Here is a 15,047-nt window from a genome sequence, read left to right as displayed (position 1 = left end):
AACCAAAAAACGTCTTCACGACGATCATCTTGTGACCGTTATAGCAGGTTCAACCTGTAATTTTGGGTGAAAAATAGTGACCGCTGGCCCTGTTTTTGTGTAAGCACCAACAACTGACGTCGGAGCAGAAATCGGGACTCGTCACTGAACCACACCTGTGCTCCATCGAAGTTGAGGCCATTGTCGATGAATCTGGCACCACTGCAGTCGGAGAATCGACGGTGTTGTGGTGTTAAGATGACACCTCGAACTGGACGTCTGGCACGAATTCCTACCTCACGTAGGCGGTTCCGTACGGTCTGGTCGGATATCCTGCGCAAACCTGGTATTGCTGCGGCTGTGGAGGCGGCAGTAGTCATATCGTTCCCGAAGGTGTAGCGTACCCGGATGTAGCGGTCCTGCCCGGGGGTAGTGACCCGTGAGTCGACCGGATCTTGGGAGGTCACGTGTTTATCCATGTTGCTGGTAACGGTCCCACAGTCTCAGAGTTGTGCCTTTGGTTTGTTGGGGACACATGGAATGCCCTCTGGCAAAAAAAGAAACGGATTCGCCTGCGTCTAGTCGGCCTCCGATGGCATTGTTTCTCTGCGGTTCACTGAGACGTGGCATGTCCTGGATTGTCAACTGTCGGCCAGATACAGAGGCCAGGCAAGCGAACACCCTGCAGCTTTTATACTGTCGGTGTTCATGTTGCACGTGCAGACAACGCACGTGCAGTGGTGACATGGTTTGCACGTGGCTGCGTTTTTGCGAATATTCACATTTTGGAACTTTATTGTACAGTAGCTGCGTTTTATCGAATGTAACCGTGGGAATGTGTTTGGGACATGCAATGACCTTATATTCACAAAGCATGAACCGGTAGGAAACATAAAATCGGAGTTATAACCCATTTGTACCCTTTTGCGTTTCTTTTTTTGAAGAGTATATATATATGCAATCAATATCGATTTGTAACTAAATAGCCATCATATACAAAAAACAAAACAAAAAACCCAACAAAAACAACAACAAAAAACCTCCCAAAAACAACAAACTAATGCATTCTTCAGTATTAAAACATCTTACTAGCAAATCAAATATACTTACTGCTTCTACTTGAGTGATATTAATGAAGAAGATCACGTAAAACAAACTACCAGAAATCCACACAATGGACGCCATGTTTAACGAATTAATACAACAGACTCTGTTTTCGTTCAACACATGATCAAAAAGCGTGTTAACTCCTGAACCTTCTTTACACAATGTTTTGTAATTCACCAACAACTACGTACTGAACCTACGTACACATATATGCGTGCTAGGGGAATAAAAATGTTGGAATAATCCTTTCATTGTGCTTGAATTGGTCTTAACGTCTTGTCATTTTCCTGGCGTCAACAGCGAAATGATAGATGCATAACAGATAGAGAATCGACGTTTTGTTAAACTCAGGCTAATCAGAAAAGGACTCTTCACAATTCTGAATTAGCTAAACGTTGAAAGGAGATCAATGGGTGATTTATTCTGGAGGTATCACAAGGGCGCATACTCTCTCCGTGCTTTATTAATATACAAATGCATTGAAGTTAAGGTTGAAGCCACTGTAAATGGCACATATGTTTGTAGCTATAATTTTCCTTCTGAATGTAGTGCGATAAAAAGGAAGATTATGGATCTTATGTCAGGCACTTGTTCATGGGTGCGTGTGAGTTCTATGAATAAATAAAACTTGTGTTTTTATGTTTGTATTTATTTATTTAAATATATATTTTGGTGCGGGTGTCGGGTCAGAATGTTGTGCCTTTGGTTTGTTTGAGATTCTACTGTATATATATATGGATATATATAGGTTATTACCAGAGTGTTTTTCGGTATCGTCAATATCATATATTACGAATAAAAATTGTATTATGCGAGCCTCTTTCGAGCATAATACATTATTTTTATTTCTAATAACTTTTTGTGGACTTCATTTTGTGCGTTCGTGCGTGTGTATTTGTTTGTTTATTTTTGTGGGTGTTTTGTTTGAGGGGCCGTTCTCGGTGCATCTCTCTCTCTCTCTCTCTCTCTCTCTCTCTCTCTCTCTCTCTCTCTCTCTCTCTCTCTCTCTCTCTCTCTCTCTCTCTCTCTCTCTCTCTCTCTCTCTCTCTCTCGTTCCAGCCAGTGCTCCACAACTGGTGTAACAAAGGCCGTGGTATGTACCATCCTGCCTGTGTACCATCCTGCCTGTGGGATGGTGCATATACAAGATCCCTTGCTGCTAATCGAAAAAGAGTCCGACGCCATATAACCGTAAATAAAATGTGTTGAGTGCGTCGTTAAATAAAACATAAACATTTCCATCATTCAAAGCGAGTTTTAATTGGCGACAGTTAGATGTATGCATACTGCCTAGACATTTATATTTCAATGAAAAGCTACCATAGTAGGCCACAGACCACAATTAATTTCGTTATATGTTTCTATATAGCTTTTGTGGCTATAACATTTGTATTAATATCAGTAGGCCCATGGATTTTTGTATACACCTTTCCCTGCCTGGGGGAAACATACCCTGAAAAGGACAAACCCTGTTTTCCAGCTCTTTCTCCCAGCATATTGATTTAAACAAACACACCCACTAAACCTGGCCGGAGTACACCCATTTTACACAAAAAGCACTACTTTTGCATGGGCCAGAATTACCACAAACATGTCTTCAATATCAACAAGTTACACATGTTTACAAACTACATGCTCTCCCCTGTCAACTTAAGTCAAATAGTTGCCACTTCAAAGCTGTCTGCCATGGAATAATCACAGTTAAACAGCAGACTACTTGCGCGGACAAATTGCCGGACAACCAAATGGGTAGATAACTGTCATCTGAGGCCAGTGGTACCTTTCCATTTGACTTCAACTTATTTGCGTGACAGGCATGCGCAACAACAGCTTGTTCTGAATGTGCACGTTACTCTCTTTGACCTGGTCTGACCACAAACCCAGTATTCACCAACCACCGGCCTCGGTGGCTCAGTGGTTAAGCCATCTGACTACAGGCTAGTAGGTACAGGGTTCGCAGCCCGGTACCGGCTCCAACCCATAGCGAGTTCTTAAGGGCTCAGTGGGTAGGTGTATGGCCACTACACCCTCTTCTCTCCACTAACCACTAACCAACTAACAACTAACCCTATGCCCTGGACAAACAGCCCAGACAGCCGAAGTGTGTGCCCAGGACAGCGTGATTGAACCGTAATTGGATAAAAGCACGAAAATAAGTTGAAATAAGTCGCGACTCTGTCAAAACATCATTTTTACTCTTTCTTGTGCAGAGATGCAATTTTGAAATTTCGCTCGCACCTCGTTCAAATATAAGGCTATTTATATGCTAATGTTCAGTTAAGGTTCAAGCACACTGCCCTGAACAAACACTTCAACTACTATTTCTCGTTCGTGGCATTTGCTATCTTGTCTGTGGGATGATGCATATTGCAACTAATTACTGAAAAATGTAGCGGGTTTTCTCTCTGCAACTATATGTCAAAATTACCAAATGTTTGACATCCAATAGCTGATGATTAATAAACCAGTGTTCTCTAGTGGTGTCGTTAAACAAAACAAACTTTAATACTTCAACTATCGGGTTTATTTGTTCTGGTTAAAGGTTAGTGGTTAGTGAGACATATGTCGGCGTAGTACCTACCCAAAAAATCAGATGGTTTAATTTAATCACTACACCAACATTTTTCTATTTTCATTTCAACTCATTTTGGTGTTTCTCTCCAATTAAGGTTCAAGCACGCTGTCCTGGACACACACCTAAACTATCTGGGCTGTCTGTCCAGGACAGTGGATTAGTTGTTAGTGGAGAGAGAGAGAGAGAGAGAGAGAGAGAGAGAGAGAGAGAGAGAGAGAGTCGTTAAAACTCGCTCTGGGCGAGAGCCGCTACTGGGATGCGAACCCAGTACCTACCAAACTTATGTCCGATGGCTTAACCACGACACCAACGAGACTGGTTTACAAAGGCCTGTCAGAAGTTTGCTTTGTTTCACCACACCATTTGAACACGTTGATTTATTGATCATCAGCTATTGGATGTCAAACATTTGGTAATTGTGACATATAGTCTTAGAGAGGAAACCCGCTACATTTGTCCTATTAGTAACAAGGGATCTTTTATATGCACCATCCCATAAACAAGATATCACATACCACGGCCTTTGATATACAGTCGAGGTGCACTGGCTGGAACAAGAAATAGCCCAATGGGCCCACCGATGGGGATCGATCCTAGACCTGCAGAGCGTCAACCGAGCGCTCTACGACTGGGCTACGTCCTGCTGTAGGCCTGTCAGTGTCTGCGACTGACATATATAATACACATTTAATCGCTGGCGCGGTAAACAAGAATTCAGTTATAAGAACGATCTGTATTCAAATCGCTTTCACAAAACGAGTCAATGTATTCGGCCGGCACTGACAACTTGACAATAGCGTATTCACAGTAGACAGATATCATGGTGTCACGCGTGACTGGTTTGTGTGTTCAGATAATCATACCCTTTGACACCAAATAACCGCAATTTGGCTGTCTGGCCATCAGAGATTGACGGGTGGACAAGTCATTATATTTCTGCTGCGTCATAGATCATTAGATAATTTTCAAGCCACCGGACTTAGGACTGGTGGGTACTGGGTTCGCAACCCGGTACCGGTTCCCATCCAGAGTGAGTTTAACGACTCAGTGGGTAGGTGTAATGCCACTACACCAACTCACATCACTCACTAAGCACTAATACACTAACTCACTGTCCTGGACAGACTGCCCAGATAGCTGTGGTGTGTGCCCTGAACAGCGTGCTTAGACCTTAATTGGATATAAGCACGAAATTAAGTATAAAGAGACATACTCCATGCTTGGTTTGCATAACCCAACTTCCATGCCACAGTAGTTTTAAAAGTTATCGGATCTAAGTGTGGTAAGTATTGGGTTCACCTTCAGTTTCTTTAGTAAAACCGGTACCTATACACCAACGTTGCTCTAAGAACTTACCATTAAAGCCGCACGCCCTAGTTCCATCCAGCGAAAATAAATTATTATTTGGTTAAAGGGACATTCCTGAGTTTGCTGCAATTTTTAAGATGTTATCGACTAATAGAGACTTTTTGACGACTGTAATTATTTATCAAATATATTTTTCTGCATAAAATATTAGTGGCTGTACATTAAACGTGTTTCTGATCGTTCTAATATTTGTACTAGGTTAAATTTTATTTTATTTCCTAAAATATTGTTTTTTCGTACGTACGAAATTATTTGAAGACAAAATCCAGTTTTGGCTTCTTATAAATATTAAGACGACCAGAAACACATTGAATATACAGACATTAATATTCTAAACAAGAAAATATATTTAATATGTAAGTTTAATCGTAGAAATAGTTTATTGGTCGGAAACATCTTACAATGCAGCAAACTCAGGAATGTCCCTTTAAAGCCATATTATCACAGACCACTGACCTATTTAATGGTCCAGCAAAGTATTACCTGAACAACAATAATTTGATTTGTCCCTAAATGTACATTATTCAACCATCTTCATAACCACCATGCTCCATTTATTAATGACATTTTGTTAAAATAATTGAATTATGGCAATGGTCCATAATTCAAAAACTAAAGTTGCCGAGAGGGATGATATGGATTTCACTCCATCATGGATCAGTTAAGGTGATGCGATAGCTAGATTTGGTTTCCAACAATTAATGTAATTTTTATATATTATCTATTTTTACAGAAATAAGGTCCTTAAATCCGTGACAGTATGCCTTTAACTCACTATCCAACACAGCCCAGGCAGCTGAGGTGTTTGTTTTGTTTAACGGTGGGTGGGGGTTGGAGGTGAGGTGGGGGTGGGATTCGACTTCACAACCACACACATATGTCTTAACGTTTGCAAACCATTTTATGTGGTAGTGGTAATACGGTTTAGTGTAAAAACCAGCTTAGGAAGCGTTAGCGACAAACTGCTGACTGAACGTACCCCTAATTGCGTGTGCTGTTTGAGAATAAAACATTAAATAATGCTTATATTTTATGTGTCGATTATTAATATTTTATAGTCTCTCATAACTCCATAATTATAGAGTGCCTCAGTACTGTTTTAGATTGTATGGTGTTTAGTGATGTTTTAAATGAATTAACCGAAGTGAGACTGTAAAATCAATTTGTTTGTCTGTCGTACGTTTATGTAATGCTATGAATCACGATGTACAAAATGATCTATCGTACAACGATTATACGTGTTCGAGTGTTCGATTGCTGTTGCTTAGTAGGATGGTATTTTCTCATGCAAAGCGAGTTTTAATTGCCTACAGTTAGATGTAAGCATACTGCCTAGACATTTGTATTTCAATGAATAGCTAACATAACAGTACCTTTTCAATTAATTTCATTTCAACTTATTGTTGTGCTTATATCCAATTAAGGTTCAAGCACGCTGTTCTGGGCACACACCTCAGCTAGCTGGGCTGTCTGTCCAGGACAGTGGGTTTGATATTAGTTGTTAGTGGTAAGTGAAAGAAAAGAGGGTGTAGTGATCTTACACCTACCCATTGAGTCGTTAACACTTGCTCTGGATAGGATCCGGTACCGAGCTGCGAACCCAGTACCGGGCTGCGAACCCAGTACCGAGCTGCGAACCCAGTACCGGGCTGCGAACCCAGTACCGAGCTGCGAACCCAGTACCGGGTGCGAACCCAGTACCTACCAGCCTTATGTTCGATGGCTTGACCACGACACCACCGAGGCCGGTAATAGTACCTATTTCGCAATTAGTTCAAACCTATTTAATGGGAGATTACTCTTGCTTACGATACGGACTGCTATTACTTTCGCGTTAAAGCAAATGGAAGGAAGGAAATGTTTTGTTTAATGACGCACTCAACACACTGTATTTACGGTTATATAGCGTCAGACATATGGTTAAGGACCACACAGATATTGAGAGCGGAAACCCGCTGTCCCCACTTCATGGGCTACTTTTTTTTCGATCAGCAGCAAGGGATCTTTTATATGCACCATCCCACAGACAGGGTAGTACATTCCACGGCCTTTGATATGCCAGTCGTGGTGCACTGGCTGGAACGATAAATAGCCCAATGGGCCCAACGACGGGTATCGATCCCAGACCGACTGCGCATCGAGCGATCGCTTTACCGCTGGGCTACGTCCCGCCCCCTCCCCCCTCACCCTTCCCCAAATGGATCAAAGACGCATTTAGACATGCATAGTATTAATATCATTTAACGTTTCTTGTGACAAAGGTTGATATTTGTAACTCCATTATGTAAAAATAAGTTATGATTATAAAACAAAACTCTTGGTTATAGTAATGTCACTCGGACCTTTCTAGTAGAGTTTTATTTATTTGTTTATTTATTTATTGTTATTATTTTTAAATGGTTTATTAACCCATTAACATATAAGGTAGTGTCAGGGTTGGTGACCCTGATATCACTACCTTACAGTCGTGCTAATATAAACAAAATATGAATACATATGTTACATTACAACAGTATTCAAACATGAATACGTAAAATAATTATGTAATATATGGGGTTAACAGTGAAGTTAGAAGTAAAGAAAGAAAAAGGTTTAGAGTGGAAAAAGAAACAAGGTAGGAAAGAAGAAAGGAAGGAAGGAAGGAAGGAAGGAAAGAATGAATCATCAATGTTAAGATAAGATTCAGTAGAGTTTGTGTTTTGCCAGAGAACGTCAAGGCGTGCGAAAAGAACCTGTTCTCCTCAAGTCTCACATCAGTGGGTAAAGGATCCTTATTTATAAGACGCATACTAAACACATACCCATGAAGTGATGGTGTGTATACCCGTTAAGACTTCCTGCAATACCCGAGGCAACAACTAAAATGCATTATGTTTTTTTATTGCTGGTAAGTTATTAGTATTGAACGACACTAACTGGTCATTTCAACTTATTTTCGTGCTTATATCCAATTAAGGTTCAAGCACGCTGTCCTGGGAACACACCTCAGGTATCTGGGTTGTCTGTCCAGGACAGTAGGTTAGATGTAAATTGTTTAGTGGTTAGTGAAAGAGAAGAGGGTGCAGTGGCCTTACACCTACCCATTGAGCCCTTAAGAACTCCCTCTGGGTTGGAGCCGGTACCGGGCTGCGAACCCTGTATCTACCAGCCCGTAGTCCGATGGCTTAACCAATGCGCCACCGAGACCAATTGGAGACCAAGTTAATGCCTAATTGGTAAACACACTGTACATGTTAAAACAAATATATAAATATATGAAACTGTAGCACTGTGACAGTATACTTGCTTCGATATTGATAACAATTAGATTTTACTTAATAATCAGTTGGCCTATAGGAAGACCAAACTTCTTGGTAGGGACTATGTTGCCATTTAAAAAAGAAGAAGAAAGAAATATGCTTTTTACTGCATTATGGGACAGTTTGAAGGATTGTTTAGTGAAATATAAAGCAGGATTAACGACACGGCCCCCCCCCCCCCCCCCCCCCGATCTAGACCTGAACAAATGACGTGTTAGCAGTGCCAGTTAAAATATATGCTAGCTAGATACATATTTAAAAGATTTGGGTTTGTTCGAATATTCGAATATTCGCATTCTAATTTGCTATTCAAAATATTCGAATAGTAGTTGTAAGCATTCGAATATCTGTTTTGATTTTAGATTGTACTGGAAAATAAGACGAATAATGAAGCTTCTTTGAATTCTAAGATCGGCCCAGCGATCTAGTAGCTTGTCACGTGCCTTCTGTCGTGAACATAAAACATGTGTTTTAGTGGATCGGCAAACAGGCCTATATAAATGCCTCTCCATGAAATGATGTCACATACTGTAAACATTCAAATAAATGATCAACATAAAACATAACATTACATAAATATCATTTCAGCCATTACATATAAACTACACATACTGAGTAGTTATAAAACATACATACATACAAGCCAAGAACTCGCGCACAAATACAAATATACATGAGCTCTTAAAGATCGCTTGCTGCAAATGGAAACATCGTTAAATATAGCGGGCTTCCTCTGAAGACTACATGTCAGAATTACCAAATATTTAACACTAAATTTCCGATGATTAATAAATCAGTATGCTCTAGTGGTGTTGTTAAGCAGAACAGAAATGTGCTGACATGTCGTTAAGAACATAATTCTTTCAACTATATTTCTCGACCAAGTTTCGAATTAGCTAACCATTTGTTAGACAGCAGTTAGTCATAGTTTAAAATGTGCTGAACAAAAACGGACCCGGGGAGGGGTGCAGGGGACCCGCCGCCCCTAAAATATTCAAGTGCCTCTTTTCTTCTTGTTTTAAACTGAAATCCCTACTGGCTCCCCCCTCTTATTTTTGGTCAAACAATATATATTGCAGAATACACAAAAATGCCACTTATCCCGTCCACCTGTCAAAGACCTTTAAATTCTATTTTTGAATAAAGCAACGGGTGTTGGGACCCTTTCTATTAAAACATTCTGGATCCGCGCTTGGTTTGTGTGCCCTTTCTCCGTTAATCCCCCTTCCCCGTAAAATATAAATATTTCCTGGATTCGCGCCTACAGAGATGTTGTTAAAACAGACATCCCTTTTCTCTTTTGTTTACAGCTTCAACAGTGGCCACGGTTACGTCCATTCGAGACTTGAGATACTCCGTCTACGACACCGTCCTCGTGAAAACCAACGTGTTCGACGACAAGCTAACCACTGGACCATACACGACGACAATTAGGATGATCAGTGTTAAAGCGCTCGCTTGATGCGCCGCCGGTATGGGATCAATCCGCGCCAGTGGGACCAGTGTGCTATTTCTCGTTCCAGCCAGTGCACCACAACTGGTACATAAAAGGCCGTGGTATGTGCTATCATGCCTGTGGAATAGTACGTATAAACGATCCCTTGCTACTAATGGAAAAATGTTGCGGGTTTCCTCTCTAAGACTATGTCAGATTTACCAAATGTTTGACATCCAATAGCCGATGTTTAATAAATCAATGTGCTCTAGTCATGTCGTTAAACAAAACAAACTTCCCAAACTTTCCATCCTCGTGAAGACCAACGTGTCAGACGGCAAGGTAACCACTGGACCATACACGAGGACAATTAGGATGATCAGTGCGTATGACAGAACAGAACAGAACAGAACAGAACTTTATTCACCCAGAACACCAAACGGTGTCACATCGAAGGGTTTACAAGTATGTATGTACACACACACACACACACACACACACACAGTGCGGCGGCATGAGATTATAGCTACTCAGTCTTATTGGAGTTTTTGTCAATATTAATAACATAAATGTCTAGTCACAATATCAGATTTTATCTTACTTTTTTTCGAAAAATAAAATAAAGTAAATAAAATTCAGGGACAGTGAAAATCTTAATGCATTGCAGACTGCATGCACATTGGCATTTTACTCATAACTTGTTTGGTTGCCGTAAGAAAGCGTGTGTCAAATGCATTAACATATCCTAAATTGTTTGGCTTTTTGAAAAAATGTTCCGTTTTGCCAAGCACGTAAAACTCCTTTTAATAATCCACAACTGGTTCATCAAAGGCCGTGGTATGTACTGTCCTGTCTATGGAAAAGTGCATATAAAAGACCCCTTACTGCTTATCGGAAAGAGTAGCCTATGTGGCGGCAGCGGATTTCCTCTAAAGACATAATATGTCAGAATGACCATATGTTTGACGTCCAATAGCCGATGATAAGATGAACATCAATGTACTCTAGAGGTGTCGTTAAATAAAACAAACACACTTTACTTTTTCTGTCAACCAACGGCTGTAAGAGCGTTTCTGTCCTACCGGCAGAGCGTATGATCTATCTCGCTCCAAGATGCAGTGTTCATAATATTATGGCCCTTAGCATCTTGTGACTAGTATTTAATCGCGGTGAGGTGGTTGCTATAGCGTTCTGATCAGCCACCACGACGTAAACCGAGTATTCTGAAGTAGTACTATGCCCATGAGACACGTAGAGAGTGAGCCATTCCGTCAGCCAACGGCTGCAAGAGCGTTTCTGTCCCTCTGACAGGGTGAATGACCAGTGGTTATATGGCCCTTAACATCGTGTGACTAGCGTATAATCGCAGTGAGGTGGTTGCTGATCCATGCCACCATGACGCATCCATTAAATAAGTTATTTTTGGGGCGGGACGTAGCCCTGGGCTATGTCTCGTCACAGCCAGTGCACCACGACTGGTATATCAAAGGCCGTGGTATGTGTTATCCTGTCTGTGGGATGGTGCATATAAAATATCCCTTACTACTAATGGAAAAATATAGCGGGTTTCCTCTCTATGACTGTGTCAAAATGACCATATGTTAGACATCCAATAGCCGATGATTTATAAATCAATGTGCTCTAGTGGTGTCGTTAAACAAAATAAACTTCTCTTTTTTTAACCATTAGACAAGTAGCCAGACATCTGGAAGTGAACAATTCCATCAGCTAACCGCTGGTAGAGCGTTTCTGTACAACCGGCAGCGAGAATGAGCTATCCCGCTCCAAGACGCAGTGTTAATGTGACCCTTAACTTCTTTTGACTTAGACTGGGATGGAGCTGGAGGTAGCTCAAGCGGTAACGTGTCCGCCCGTGAAGCAGTCGGTCATCGGATCGATCCTTCTCAGTAGACTCATTTGCAGTTTGGGCAATTTTCCGTTCCAACCAGCGATCCACAACTGGTTCATCAAAGGCCGTGGTATGTGCTGTCCTGTCTGTGGGAAAGTGCATATAAAAGACCCCTTGCTGCTTATCGAAAAGAGTAGCCTATGTGACGGCAGCGGGTTTCATCTAAAGAAATATGTCAGAATGACCATATGTTTGACGTCCAACAGCCGATGATAAGATGAAAATCAATGTGCTCTAGAGGCGTCGTTAAATAAAACAACCTTTACTGTTTTAGACTGGGATATTAGTTCATATTATTGTTTTCATACTAAGTTTACGTGGGGCGGGATTTAGTTCAGTCGGTTGATGTGCTTGCGTCGCAGGCTCTAACCACCTCAGTGGATCCATTCAGCTGTTTTTTTCCCTCTCGTTTCAACCACTGCACCACAACTGGTCAAGGCCGTGGTATGTTCTTTTCTGTGTGTGGGAATGTGCACATAAAAGATCCTATGCGCGTCTGAGATGTAACAGTTATGGAGTCGAGTTTTAGTCTACTTTTAGATGTTATTTCACCATTTCAAAGTCACACACTCATGTTTCACTAATGTTGTAACTTTATCCAAATGTGTTACAGGTTTGTAGATTAACTAAACTTAGTGTTAATTTTCACGGGTTGAAACTAGGGTCTGTCCCTTTAATAGATCGTTATGAATGTTTTTAGAATAGAGATATTATTGTTATCTGATTTTATTAGCTTTTTTTTTTTTAAATGGTGCTAATGTATGTGTGTGTGTGTGTGTGTGTGTGTGTGTGTGTATATGTGTGTATGTGTGGTGTATGTGTGTGTGTGTGTATGTATGTATGTATGTGTGTGTGTATATGTATGTATATGTATGTATGTGTGTGTGTATGTATGTGTGTGTGTGTGTATGCGTGTGTTATGTATGTGTGTATGTATGTATGTATGTATATATGTGTGTGTGTGTGTGTGTGTGTGAATACACCCCAAAACACCACTTCATTACTTGAAATGAAGAAAGTTGTATGATACGTGGGTGTTAAAGGTAATACTAAAGGGAATGACATCCGGCTGGGTCAAAGTTCGAGGTGCACCTAACGTTTGTTTGGACAGTTAATACAAGTCCTGCCATTGGTGATAAATGTGTGAGCCAAGGCAGTCTTATTAAAATAACTTCAACCAGACAGTAATTGTTTATACTGCTTGTTTCTGCATACTAATCAGACCCTTCATAACGTTTGGGCTGGGAGGGTGGGGGGGGGGGGGGGGGGGGAGACTTGGAGAAGGACACAGTCTGCAATATGGGGGAGGCGGCACAAACCAGTTGTTTATCGTTATACGGACTATCACAAAAAAGAGAAAAGATCACCCGCACGTCAATTCCTACGGCTTGTAGGTGCATGCGCAGTAGGGGGTGCTGGAGGAAGTATAGGCAATGCTGAGCGAAGTGTTTAGCGACTCCCCCTGCCCCTCCCCCTCCCTCCGTTCTTACAGCACTAATAGAAAATTTAAGATTTTTCTACGTGAGGGCGAGACGTAGCCGAGTAGTAAAAGTGGACGCTTGATGCCCGGTCGATCCGGGATCGATCCCCATCGGTGCGTCCATTGGGCTATTTCTCGCTTCAGCTAATGCACCACAAGTGGTACATAAAAGGCCGTGGTATGTGTTATTCTGCCCGTGGGATGGAGCATATAAAAGATACATTGCTACTAATGGAAAAAATGTAGCGGGTTTCCTCTCTAAGACTATAAGGGGCGGGGCATAGCCCAGTGGTAAAGCGCCCTCTCGATGCACAGTCTGTCTGGGATCGATCTCCGTCACTGGGAACATTGTGCTATTTCTCGTTTCAGCCAGGGCACCACGACTTGTCTATCAAAGGCCGTGATATGTACTACCCTGTCTGTGGGATGGTGCATATAAAATATCCCTTGCTGCTAATCGAAAAGTGGCGACAGCGGGTTTCCTCTCTCAATATATGTGTGGTCCTTAACCTTAAGTCTGACGCCATATAACCGTAAATAAAATATCTTGAGTGCATTTCCTTCCTCTAAGACTATATGCCAAACAACCGATGGTTAATAAATCAAAGCGCTCTAAACAAAACAAATGTTTTTCTCTACGTGAGTTTTAGCGTAACGCGTCTCATACGTGTGACGTGTATCTACATGTAAGTCAGGGAAATCCCTTTGAACTGGAATGTGGTTTAATAGCGTCATCGGCGTACGGGCTCCCATTTTTGTTGGTAGGTGTGTGTGTGTGTGTGTGGCGGGGGTAGGGTGGGGGGTTAGTGGGCAGGTTGGCTTTTGCCAGTTAAACTAGAAAGCCCGAAATCTGGATAACAACGTTTGTTAATGTTAGCATTACTGACAAACAGCTATATGGGGTTGCAAACGAATCACTACGCGTTTTTACATGGACTACAACTAATTAATTTTGAGGGTAGAATGATGACAAAACATTGTAAGAATATATCAGGTTATTACAATTTGCCCAAATATCTGTATCATTTGATACAGAATTAGATATTTTGCTTGAACACTAGGGGGCAATCCCCAACCCTATCCTCTCCCCCCCCCCCCCCCCCCCCCCCCCCACGTCTCTGACACGCTTATGGTTCGCGTTTTTTTCGCGTAGAATAAGTTAATATATTTGTTCCCTCGTCACATTACAGGTAGTAGATGTACATTTAATTAACAGCGAAGCAATAACCACGAAAGCCCGTTGGTGCCAGGGGTGGTACAGCCGCCAGATAATTAAGTGCCGGCTGTGCAAAAATATATACTCACGCCTAACACCAATGGGCTTCCTTAAATAACCAATGCATTAACGTGTTAAAGGACAATGAAACCGAAACATAATTTCGTTCTTGATAGATTTCTATGAAATCATTAATTCATAGCACACAATGTCATGTTTTAACCATGTTTTCATACAACACTTATACAATTTTCCTTGAGTCATTTAAAATAGTCAGTGTTTTCAAGTTAACACAGGGACAAGACGTAACCCAGTGGTAAAGCGCTTGCTTGATGCGCGGCCGGTTTGGGATCGATCCCCGTCAGTGGGCTAATTTCTCGCTCCAGCAAGTACACCACGACTGGTACATCAATGTGCTATCCTGTCTATGGGATGGTGCATACAAAAATCCCTTGCTGCTAATCGAAAAGAGTAGGTTTCCTCTCTCAATATCTGTGTGAACATTCACCATATGTAAATAAAATGTGTTGAGTGCGTCATTAAATAAAACATTTCCTTCCTTCATGTTAACACTAACACATACAAATAAATACACTTATATTTAAGAATACTGTCACGGGGATTCTATAATTCCCGTAACTGAATAAAACACGATTATCAAAATCTCTCTCCTAACTGT

Source organism: Gigantopelta aegis, chromosome 7, assembly GCF_016097555.1.
Source record: "Gigantopelta aegis isolate Gae_Host chromosome 7, Gae_host_genome, whole genome shotgun sequence".
NCBI classification, from domain to species: Eukaryota; Metazoa; Mollusca; class Gastropoda; order Neomphalida; family Peltospiridae; genus Gigantopelta; species Gigantopelta aegis.
The sequence above is the reverse complement of the archived record's forward strand: the minus strand, read 5'-3'. Positions refer to the sequence as shown.